This window comes from Cuculus canorus, chromosome 5 (assembly GCF_017976375.1).
Source record: "Cuculus canorus isolate bCucCan1 chromosome 5, bCucCan1.pri, whole genome shotgun sequence".
In the NCBI taxonomy this organism is placed as follows: Eukaryota; Metazoa; Chordata; class Aves; order Cuculiformes; family Cuculidae; genus Cuculus; species Cuculus canorus.
Genome location: NC_071405.1, coordinates 44,097,794 through 44,110,095, shown reverse-complemented (window position 1 = coordinate 44,110,095; position 12,302 = coordinate 44,097,794). Strand labels below are relative to the sequence as shown.

General features: G+C 40.7%; 1 protein-coding gene across 5 annotated transcripts in view; it reads left to right on the top strand.

Moving 5' to 3' along the window:
• The window catches only part of TSPAN4 (tetraspanin 4), a 454,376-nt gene that overhangs the window by 104,779 nt on the left and 337,295 nt on the right, over positions 1-12,302 (top strand). Inside the window, exon 1 of one of the 5 annotated variants that reach the window (XM_054068308.1) lies at positions 2,838-2,858. The exons of the other annotated variants lie outside the window; for them this stretch is intronic. The gene's annotated coding sequence lies outside the window, so the exon portion shown is untranslated. Of the gene's footprint in view, positions 1-2,837; positions 2,859-12,302 lie in introns of those variants that run through there. 5 annotated transcript variants of the gene reach the window in all.

Genomic DNA, 12,302 nt, shown 5'->3' with positions numbered 1-12,302 from the left:
TTTCATGGAGCTGGGAGGTCAGCGTGTGATAGAGCATAAGCATGGTGAGAAGCCAGGAAGGACGTTCAGCATTAGAACAAGTGACTGAGAGCAGGTGGAGAGAATCATAGGAGTTACTGTGATTGTAGCTTTAAGTTGGGGAGGAATCTCTACAGCAGTATTTTAAACAAATGTAAGTAGCACAAGATTGCATTTATTAAGAGAGGAGAGGAAGAGGTTTCAGTAGCAAATTTCCTAGCAAGATCATGGCCAGATTAGCGTGCAGAGCCTAGTCTGTCTGTGCACTGCAAGGTGTATTTCCACCCTAAATTGAATTATTTCATCTGTCAGCAAATGCTTGATAATATAGTGATCTGTACTTGGGAGATTCGCTCTTTGTATTAGTGTTGCATTGCATTCAGTGTTGAGACTAATCAGAGACACTCATCTCTACCTCGTGGTCCCACGTGGACTCACTTAACTTAGTCATGAGTGGGCAATTAAATAGGAAGAGAGACCTTGTCAGCTCCAGGCATTAATATAAATCTTGTTGCTTGTAATACAAATACATGGCTCCCCCAGGTCTATCTGGACTTATATTAATCTCTCTCATTCACAGATTTTCTGAGATATTGACTGCTCACTTTTGTTTTGTAGTTCTGTGAATCAGAATTTGGCCCAGGACATAACCAGCTGTATGTTTTTCTGAGGTTCTTGGTAAGCAAAGACATTTGCCCACCTTGGTGTGTGCATATGTATTGCTTCAAGTAATACTAAACACTCTGCTGGGGAAACAGGGACTCATGTTTAGCAGGCAGCAGATTTTAGTCTCAAATTTCTCTTGTTCAGATGCATTTTACCCTTAAACATTTTACCCAGAAACATTTTACCCTTAAAAGGCCTTCATGAACAGATTTGGTGATCATTTTATTCAAAAAGAGCATGTGTCTTCCTCATAGGGCCATGAATGAATGAGTGGTATGTTGTTTCTCACAAGGATTCCAGTAAGAGGCTCTTTCTTATTTCTTTACCTTAATCACCTGGATATGTATTAAGGATATAAGTAGTAGTATTGTGGTCCTTAAGCAGGCATGATCTGCTAGTTAAGATGGCTCATGTCATGCATAAGCCTTTGCTGGTGATCTTGTGGGAGGTCCATGAGCTGAATGGAGCTTGGAGTTTAATTGACACTGGAGAAGCATCTTGCAGAAGGAAAGACAAGTTTCCAGCAGACATGCTGGAACAGAATAGCAAAGAGATGCTGTTTGTACTCTTTTTTTCTGGACAGCCCGCAGTTTTCTGTATTCAAATTGGTGAGCTGCTGCTCCTAAACATCACTGAATTGTTTATGCAAAATTGCACAGAAGCAGGGAAAGGTGCATGGCTGGAGTTTGGTATGTGTTGTTTTGTTGATTTGTTGGTTGTTGTTTTTATTATTTTTTTTCTCCTGAAGCCTTAGAAAATGCTTTTGTGATCTCAGAGTGAGACAGAACTCCTCCACTCATTTTTGTTTCTGCACTCTCATTATTACTACAAATAAATAAATTCTGGGGCATAATTTCATAAATAGTGCACACTGGGAGGTGGAGATTCTTCTTTCTTCCAAGTAGATGCAGATTTTACTTGCTTTTATCAGGAAGATTGCCCAACTACTGCAGAGATTGAAAGCAAATATAATTTATGGGACTTCTTCCCCTCTTCCTTTCCCTCAATAGAAAGCATCAAGGTAGCGTTCACTAGAACAGCTGATAATGTTGCTAGGTACTTGCATTTCTAGTGTAGGTGTGTTGTGAAATCCAAAATAAGCTTAAGACATAATGTTGGCAGAATGAAATGCCGTCAGGGGCTGATGTCTCTAGCTATAGAAAGGGCACTCAGACTATCAGTGTTTATTTTGACAGCAAGAGACATAGATGCTGTGACAAAACTTTATTAAGGTGACTCTTTATATTATAGAAAATGATTGGCATGTGTTTCCTTGCTTCAGCTGATGAATTTCAGTGCAGACGCAGAAGCTGCTCATTCTGCATCTTCATTGATCTTCTGTTTTCAGATGTGTTTTGAGAACCAATTCATAGCAGGCTGCGACTGATCGTGTCAGTGGGAGACTGGATGTATGATGGCAGCTAGGTCTGGGCAGATGATGTGTTTTCAAATGTAGCTTTCAGCGCTATGTGCCCAGGCATTTTCTTTGAGTGGCTGGCACAGCCGTTCTGGATCATTTTGGGCTCAATTTTGTCCTCATATACATGTGAACCATTCCCAGTGAAGATGAAGAGTTGTGTATGTGTGACTGCAAAGGCAGAATTTAGTTCAGTCTTATGCTAAAGTGGAGTAGCAGCAGTTGGTGAGAGAGTCAAATGGCCTCAGTTGCTTTTTATTTTATTACCTAAACCACTGTGAGCTTGCTATGCTTCTTGCCATCCTTCCCTCACCCCCTTCCCCTTCTGTTCATTCCAGGTGGGTGCTAACACAAGCACTACACAATCTGTTAGAGCTTTGGGGTAATTCAGAGAGAGATAGAAACCGCAATGTTAATTCAAGGCACAGCATAAAAAGCTGGAAATGTTCCCAAATGATGAAAGATTTATCTGTGTGCATGTTTGTGTGTATATGTATATAGCCTGACTGTTTGATATTTGAGGTTTTTAAATTCAATTTGGGTAACGAACAAAAATCATCTCTCTTTCTGCTACTGCAAAGACAATATTTATAGCTGAAACTTTTATGGTGACAGTCCCTCAGTAGCATACGTTTCAGAGTATTGCTGTGCTGCAGACTATGACCTTTCAAGTCTTTGTGATAACAGCAATAATAATATTTTCTCTTCCTTTGCTTAGGTCCATTATGCTTGACGTCAGCTACAACCTTGTCAGCAGGTCAGAAATACTCTGCCTTTCTCCTAGTGTTAAATGAAAGGGAGCCTCCCAGCAAGGTGCTAATAGTCTGTCATTCGTAAATGGGTACAAATTAATTATACTTTTGCTCTTTTCTTACTCACATGTCATGTTGTTGTTTCCTAGAGGAAAGTTTATTGTCTATATGGTGAATCATGCTTTTCAAGTACTGTTTTGTAACTGAGCAGTTCTGCATCTGAGACAGAGTTTTGCAGGTGTGCATGCAATGCAGACCACATGCCACAGCAGGAGTTCAAATGGAAGGTCTGCAGACCCAGCGTGCCTCGCTCCATTTCTGGACATGAGTTGTAGAAAGCTATCTTTCTCTGGAGAGGGAAGTTTCAATACTTATACTGCGGGTGTGAGTCTGTATGAGAGACTGCTCTTCAAGATTGTACTTCTGTGTTTATTTCATCATGCAGCTACTTGGCTATAGCTTCCCCAGACTCATCCTCATCCTCATCCTCATCCTCATCCTCATCCTTTTTATTCCCCCCCCCCCCCCCAGCAGAGCTTCTATATGGTCCATACACATACGTCTGGTTTCCTTTCACAAGCAGTCCCATTAATGGCTGTAGAGGGTCTTTGCATTAAGCAAGCCCATGGATGTGTGAACGGTGGGGACTTCTTGCTGTGTGCTGAAGCCCCAGTGTTAACTTGCCACACCGTTTCTTAAGGGATGGTCTCAAGTGAAGGTGCTATCATGCCAGTGCTGGGTAAATGTTATTTTGTGCCTGACCGGTAAGTGAATTATCCTCTAATTTAACAGAGAAGCAAATAAGTGATGTAGGTTATAGCTAAAATGTGCTGGGAATATTTAATGTAATTAATTAATGTGTAATGTAATATTTTGCTGCCTTCATATTCCTCTGAAGACTTACAGTAAAGGAGGCTTCGTTACCTGCTGTCCTCTGGGTATTTGGCTTTGAATATTCATCCAGCCAGTCTTCCTAATTGACTGACCATCCCAGGTGGCTGCATATACACTAACATCAATTCCTGCAGCAGCTTTCCTAAAGTCTTGTACTACCTGCCTTTTTCTGCAGTTGAATAGCCACATGTCTGCTGGAGGAGATGGAGACCCGTATGAGTGACTTCACATCAGCAGAAATATAAGATACAATTTCTGTAACTTCTTCATCTTTACGTGACTGAGTGCTCTTTTTGGGATGCTTTGCCAGCAGGTTGCATGTGAGGTTATTGACATCAGAGAAGCAATGAGACTCAGGGAGCATTCACTCTGGTCAGGAGGTAGACATTCACTGGAGTGCAGGATTTATGCATATGCACATTTTCCCAGAAGCAGGCTCTTTTGCCTATTTTTCTAGATTATTCTTGTTCCAAACCTGTCTTTTCCCAGTGTGGTCCTACAGCCAGTGTCAGGTTCCTTCCCTGTCAGGCATTCCTTCAGCCCCTGTGCCCTTAGCAACTTCTATTGTACCTTCAACCTACAGTTTCTCTCTTGCCTCCATCAAATTCAGTATTTTCTTATCAGTTTCCCTGCCTTTGCCCAGCCAGTTGTAATTTCCTCCCCTCCACCGTTATCCTTAAGTCTTAGTTAATTTTTCCGTCATCCTCACTGCCCCGTACAAGCTTCTAAAATGCTTGTATTTTCATTCACCTTCCTGTCTTTCTCTGTGAGTGAGGCTTGACTCCTTTTCCTGGTTCACATTCCTTTCCCTGCCTTAGTTACAGCAGGGGAGAGCTCACGTACTCCCATATGCTTCTCTTACCTTTGCAGTGTTGAGACCTGGTATGGCTCAACCTGGAGCTGCTGTTGCAGAACATCCTGCCAAATTCCCTAGTCTGGTACAAGCTCACTGCAGCTGAACTTGCCCTAGGTATGAGATATCTTAAAGTTTAATGCATGTTTGCAGAGCCTGTGCAGACTGCAGCACACAATTACAGGTGTGAAGCTGCAGTATAGCAGCTGGATTGTTCCAGAGTGTGTACATTAGTCCTATTTGTATGATTATGGGCTTCACATTGTTGTTTTTTTTTTTTTTTTTAAAAAAAAGGCTGTAATGCTACTTATATGTAAGATGTGCTGCCACCTTCTGTGGTAACACAGCACTGGTGGGTGCATTAGCACACTGTCTTAATACTGAAGTTCTTCCTCTCCCCCTCCGTTTTGAAGACAGAGGGCCTGAGATATGGTAAAATAATTGGTGCCTAAAATCATTTTTTCCTCCTTTGTTAAATAAGGTAATGACATCATAGCAATTCTTTGGACAAGAAGAAAGATAATGTAAGGCTAAGTAGTGAAATGAGCTGATATTAGCACAGCTATCCTAAAAGAAGGAAAAAAGTCATAAGCTAACAAGAAGGCTATTTCCAAGGAAAAAAAATGGGAATTGTGCTTATCAGTGGCAGCAGAGAGGAGAGGCCTGTGACCATTTCTTAGCCTATGCAAAGAAAGATGAAACTTTAGAGATTCCAGATTGAGATTTACTACTGCTTAATATATGCTTGGGGATGACAGGTCAGATATCCAAGTTGCTGTTGGTGTCTGTGAGCGTGTATAAGTTAAGGATCTTGCTAGCATACTTTTTTCTGGAGTAAGATGTAAATGATTGAGGAGAAATTTGTAACTGAAAGGGAGTTGCAGCCAGCCAACCAGCATTCTGCCTTAGTGGCTCTGTGTTGCAGTCTAGAGTACTATTACCATGGGAAGTATCCTAGGAGAGCACATGAAGCCTTGACAGGCGTCTTAGGGATTTGAAAGTCTTCTCAGTGGAGGTCAGTTTCTTGTTATAATCAAAAGTACTTTCCCCACTGTTTCCTCAGCTGAGTGAATCAACAGTGACCCGTGGTGGTTAGAATGACTCAGTGCTTGCTGGTCTGTCATGCATAGCCTTCTCTTATTCAACCCATGCGTATCTGTCTCCTCAGAGCCTGAATAATGTGTGCGCTGGGCATCTCATTTCACGACTGGTCAGACTGAAGTTTTTAAGACAAAAATCTCCTCTATCCACCTCAGCCAGCGTGGAATCTTAGTTTTTTAATGGAAGATTTTGGCAGGACACTTAAATTTCAGTCTTGAATGTTTGGGTCATCACTTTGAGATATAAATTCTCTCACTGCTGATGTGAACATAGCATTGGCCTGTTTGAAGAAAAGTGCAGGCACTGATCTGCCATCCCTCACTCCATACAAAGAGGTTTGGAAAGATATGTTCTTTAAGGCCCATTTAAATTCATAGAGACCAGCTTGCTGAAATTTATCATTGGACCACAACCTGTCATTATCTGTGGTTTTCTTTGTAGACATCTACTCGCTGCAATAGACTTCCTCACTTCACCATGTCTTGGTGAAGATTCACAAAGAGCTAATATTCTGATGTATATAACTGATTATTATGCTATGTTTTTACAGTTCAGCAATCATTTCTATTTGTTCTTGAACCTGGGCTGTACTTCGAAAGAGTATTTAAGTAAAGTGACAACTTGCTCATTTTTCAGCCAGACAATCTGCTTTTTATAATTTTTAATTAAAAAAAAATAAAAATTCCTCTTTGGCAGAAGTCAATTGGTTTCCATCACTGGTGTCTGATACTTGGCTCATTTTCTAGCCAAATGGCATCTCCTCCTTCTCCTCCTCTTCTTTATTTCTTTGCTTCTGACTGCTCAGTGTAACACTTAGCACATGATGTGGCATCACCGGAAGCTGTGTTTAAACCGTTTCAATCCAACCGTAGTAAAGTGAGAGTGGAGATATGGACTCATGAGAAAATTGGATGCATAGGGATAAGGCATTTCTGTAAAATTTTCAACCTGTTCCTGCTCTTCAAAAATAAGTTGTTGCTAATTAATATATATAATACATCCCTAAGACATAAGGAAGAATTTCTTCACGATGAAAGTGGTAAGGTAGTGGAACAAGTTGCCCAGGGAAGCTGTGGATGCCCCATCCCTGGAGGTGTTCAAGGCCAGGTTGGATGGGGCCTTGGGCAGCCTGATCTAGTGGGATGTGTCTCTGCCTATGGCAGGGCGGTTGGAACTAGATGATCTTTAAGGTCCCTTCCAACCCAAACTATTCTGTGTTTCTGTGATCTATATGTTGCTAAAGGTTATAGTAAATGTATACATAAAAGACACAGACATAGTATAATGGTGATTTCTGGGGCCATGATTTCTGGTACCCTATTTCAGACATTTAAAAGGAACTACAAAGGAGACTTGAAGATGCATGACGATGTTCCAGGATGATGATTTACTGTTACTGCTATTATCTGAGGGTACAGTTTTAGTATATGATCTCTCACATTTACCTGTGTTGATATTGTCTGGGAGCTAGGCAGAAAAACTCTTGAGACCATTTCAGACCTCACTTTCAGCAGTGCTTTGGTATGTGCTTGCATATGTGAACTCTGTATTGATATTAAAAAACTGTGGAAAGATTTCAATAAAAATCTGTTTTTTCCCCCTGATGTTCTTGAATGGTACTGCTACCCGATTTGGGATGTAATCCAATTTAGGCAATCCTGGAGCTGGCCTGCTATAAACTACATTTAGAGAGGGCATTGAGGCAGGTTAAAAAAACCACCTGTCCTCCAGACTAGCAGCCATGTGAGTAATTTGGAAAAGCTCCCAAAAAGGCTTGAAAAACAAGAGCCTTACCGCTTTATAATTTGGTTCTAGTTTTCATTATTGCTTTTGCTACAGTTTTTTGCATTCCAGTCTAAATTCTCTCTACTGGAGCTGGCTGCAGCAGTTGGATCATGAAAGAACATTAGGAGTTTGAGGGCTTTGCTGTCTGAGATTTGTATTGCAAGCTGCTGTTTGTGTTATTCTATAAAATACATGCATATTTGCTGTGGTTCCAATGCAGGGTCTGCAGAGGCCTGTGAGGATGATTCTGTTTTGAACTGTTATTTCCAGCCAGGTCATTTGAGTTTATAATTTTGTTGGGTTTATTTTTCACATGAATTATGCTGTTGTATGGTAGGGTACCACTTAACGTTCCAATCTGTTGCATCTTAGAAATAACACTTAGACAATGATTGAAATAGAGAATGGGTATGGCAGGAGTGCTTTTGATGGAAATTAAACAAGATAAAATGTTAAAATCCTACAGTGATGTAAAAATAATTGTCCATGTACACTCATTAGGCTTTTAGTGGTGTGAAGTGCTTCATAGACAGTGCATATGTTGATTACAGAATAAATCCTTCATATTTATGTAATGCCTGTTGTCTAAGGCTGAAATAACACTTAACAACAGGCGGTCAAGACTTTTGATCTAATTTTACGGAGAGATGACTTGCGGTATAACACAGAGCATGTCAACTGGGATCGCTCTTTCTTTGGGGACACACGGTCCATCCCCACCACAATTTATAAGCCCAGGTAAAATCTCTCTGGGCATTATTTCCCTGCTGTGCTAAGGACAGATGACATGTGACAGCACTGCTTCTGGCACTCCAGCATGCTGGAATAAAAATTGCATAGTACATCTGGGCCATAGCTCTCAGTGGTGATCACTACCAGCTAAGAAGCATTAGAACTCCTTAATCTTCAGCACTACCCTTCACTGTGTGGACATTAGTGAAAAGCCTTCAAACTTCTTTAAAGGAAGAATCAGAAGAACTTGTGAACCGTAAAACTAGTCAGTTTGGGACCTTAGGTCAAATGTGAGTTGGCAATTTGACTTCTGTCAAATGGGATGTTTCACTTTCAGCTGTCTGTGTGCTTGAAATCACCCTGCATATCTTAGCTTTCAAAGGAATAGGTATATGATGAGACACACTGTGCCTTGCAAGTTCTCTTATGGGGAGGATAACCCATCTTTGGCCTCATATGGACAAATTGATGCGCGGACTGTCATAAAATTGATAGGGTACCATTGTGAGTCTGTTGTCCTTGAGGGACTTCCTGCAATTTTTCAACATTTTCAAAGACAACGTGACTGGAAGAAATGTCGATTAAATTGTGGACCCTCCAGGGCAATGCTTTTGTTTATTATGAAGCACTGATGTATGAAATAACAGTGCTGTTATCATCTATAAATGAACCACAAACTAGGAGAACATCCACGAGCATTTTATAATGAGATGTGTTCTCTAAAGTTGCAGTTGACTGGAATAAATCAATAGCCCATGGAGTGCACTTTTGGTTTTGTCCTAAATGTGCAAAAGGCAGTTTTAAGTGGCTTTGCTTTTGAGAGCACAGACTTTAAAACTTCCTGACTGTAGCCATTTTCAATGCCTGAAGTTGTGCAGTAAGTAGTAATAAATTTTCTGGAAATGTAGTAGGCCTTTAATCTTTCTGCTGGGATTTATTCAAAGGAGGGAAATAATTATGGCTCCTTCTTTCAAGGAGCATTGTTTGGTGTACTGATGTTTAGTGATTCTTTGGTTAAATAGTATTCCCAGCTCATCGCTTTTGAGACATTTATTTTTTGTCCAAGCTGCTTAAGAAGGAAAAAGAGAAGAATGAGGGAAAGTAAGAGGTAGCTGTAAAGTTAATGTTGATATCTTGGCACAAAAGATTGGACAGCAGAGGAATTACTAGCATTTTTGCTTTAGACATCTGCAAGGAAGTTTTCATATCATCAAGGCAATAGAAGCAAAGAATCTCTGATGCTCTTGTGGATAGTGTTCACTTACCAGTTCAATGTCTCTGCAGGATGCTTGTCTTCTTCAGGCCAACACACTTTTCTGCTTATTGTGATCTTCGATTACACCTTTCCCCGACTCGGTTCCTTCACACCACAAATTGCTTCCCATAGCTGCCTTGGTCTTTGCTGATTCACCTATCCCTTTCCCCATCTCACTTTAATACAGTCCTTTTATTTTACATCTCTCTCTTGCAAACCACCATTGCCTAGGTCTAATGAATCCTTTTGATTGAAAGTTCACGATAGGCTCAAAATATCCCATGCTGCACCCAATTAATTCCTTCTTGGGCCAGTAGCCTTGCCCCCTGTAACACCTCGCTTCACAGAGAAGCTCCTTTCCCACAGCTCTCTTTTCAGCAGAGAACTTCATGGTCCCCTGAGAGTAGCGGAGCAGGAGAGGGTGATCTATATAGCACATCTGCATGGTGCTTTCCTAGGACAAGTATACTGTAGTCCTACATAAGCCTGCAAACTATTGGTGGCCACTGCTGAATTCACGGCCTAAAGCTTTTCAACTACGGAATATCTGAGAAGGTGCTCTACTTGAGTTGTCTGGGATACCCAGCAGAGTTGTATACATTAGATTTCTACCAGCTAAGGGAAGCTGTTCCTCTTTGTGTTGTTTGAACCAGGTTAGTGGACATGTCTGCACCTGTGTTGCATCCTGTCATGGTGTCTTTTTTTGTGTCATGCAAAGGAAGCTCCTGTTTTTCCTTAGAGCTGTGCCATAAGCTGTCACAACTTACCCTGCACTGACAGGGTACCTGGTGCATGAAAGGCAGTCTTGGAGTGCTGTTGGATAACTGCACTGGTCTAATATCTCCTAAGCTTGGAACAGGCTTTGTGCTGGACTGATGTATGTGCTTAACCCTGACAAGGATGCAGAAGTGTACTTTGAGCATAAGAAAACAAAACGGAGACTGCAGTGCTGGTAATATATTAAGTGTTTCAATTCTAACAAACAGTGTTTCATTAAAATATCGCTTTGCTGTTTTTAGCGAAACTGTAAGGATCTCTTTTCATCTGCCTGCTTAGGGTCTACCTTTAAGCAGTGGTGATTCTCCCTTGGTTGCTTAGGTCTTCTAGTCCTCTTAAGTTTGAAGATGGGTGATGTCAGTGATAGAGGTGGTAGCAAGCTGCTTCTCATCTAAACAAGTGAGTTCCCTATGTGGCATAGATTTGTTACATTGTCCCAGAGAGGATCCAACTGTAAGTCACAGCAGTGTTGCTGATGACAAATAAATCAGTTGATGACAGGAATTTATGGTCCATCGCAGAAAACAGAATGGGAGCTGTGATTTATATATTTATTTTCTTTAATAAATGTGGAAAAAATATAGTGTGACATTCACAGGAGCCCTGGCAGTGAATGATGATGGTGAAATCTGTATGTATCTGCCCAGTAGATGATTCTTTCCTGTGGAGAAACTCATGGACAATGGGCAGCATTTTTAAACACACAGGTGGTTTTTAAGTGTGAGGTGTTTTTTAAAAGTGTGTGTGTTTATATGGTGTTTGTATGATGGTTTACCTTGGGGATAAGTATAAGCACATATGATCAGGAGGCAGGGCACCTGTTTCTCTCTTTCAGACTTTTTACGTGATTCTACTCTTTTTGTAGTTGCTTGGCCATTGTTGTAAGCCAGTGTTCGTTCCTAGTTGATGTAGTTCTGTCATTTCTATGAGACACAGTTTCATCACTGATATAGCATACCTAGGCATTTAAACATTGACATTTAAACATTGACTAGAAAGCAACAGAGGTAGAATTTTTTTTTTCCAACTTGCCATAAGAAAATTAAGCCACTTAAATGTCCAGAACATTGGATCACAATCGTACCAGCTCACAGGAACAGAGTACCTGACTGTTGGAGAGCAAAGTTTTTGCGGTGGGAAGGAGTAGGAAAGGGGGCCACTTTCTATCACTCAAAAATGTATAGTCTGCTGCCTAGCTTTGTGTTTTTGCACAGTTGCTGAATTACAAATTTAGAAATATTTGTGATACTGTACTGTACCAAGAATGGAAGATATGAATTCACATCTCACAGCTGCATGCTACGCTTGATTAAGTTCTCATACTCGGATTTCTTGGTGAAAATATATAGTATATTTAACCTGATTTTCCTAGATCTGAAAGAATTTGGCGCTTTTTGACTCATGTATGTTTAGGTCAATATAACCTGAGATAGAAGAGAAGGTTGGGGAATTCATAAGGTATGGAAAGTGGAGATCACAGAAAAATCATATGCTAGGAGTCACTCTACAAGTGATTACAAAAGTCTACAAGTGTTACACAAAATCTAAGGCTTACATCCTCTATGCCCAGCTGGAATAAAGCAGTTTAGTTTCACTGATATTGGCTGTATTAGCAGTCAGTAATGATCTGGTCTTTTTTTTGTGGAGATGGGAAAAGGAACAACAAATCGTTACTGTGAAAGCAAGAGGGATGCTTTTGTTCAAAGGGAATGATCTCAAAGGATAGATAACATTTCAGCTGATGTCTTCACAGGTTTTTGGGTTGCCTTTAATTGCTGTTTTCAGGTAATGATCACAGCAAATTCCCTCTGAACTGGTTCTGCAGTTTCTCGAGAGCTACCTATCACAGGTATTTCTTCGTGGAGTGTCTTTAGCAGAGACATTAAACAGGATAATGCATGTTGAGAATTTGCAGTCTTCCAGATGCCAGTGCTCTACTGGTGTAGGACTGATTTATTACCTCACCTTGTCTCTCACTTGAGATGTGCAACCACTGAAATGTCTTTATGAAATAGCGAACAGAAGGTGGGGACTGGTACTTGGAGAGCGAAT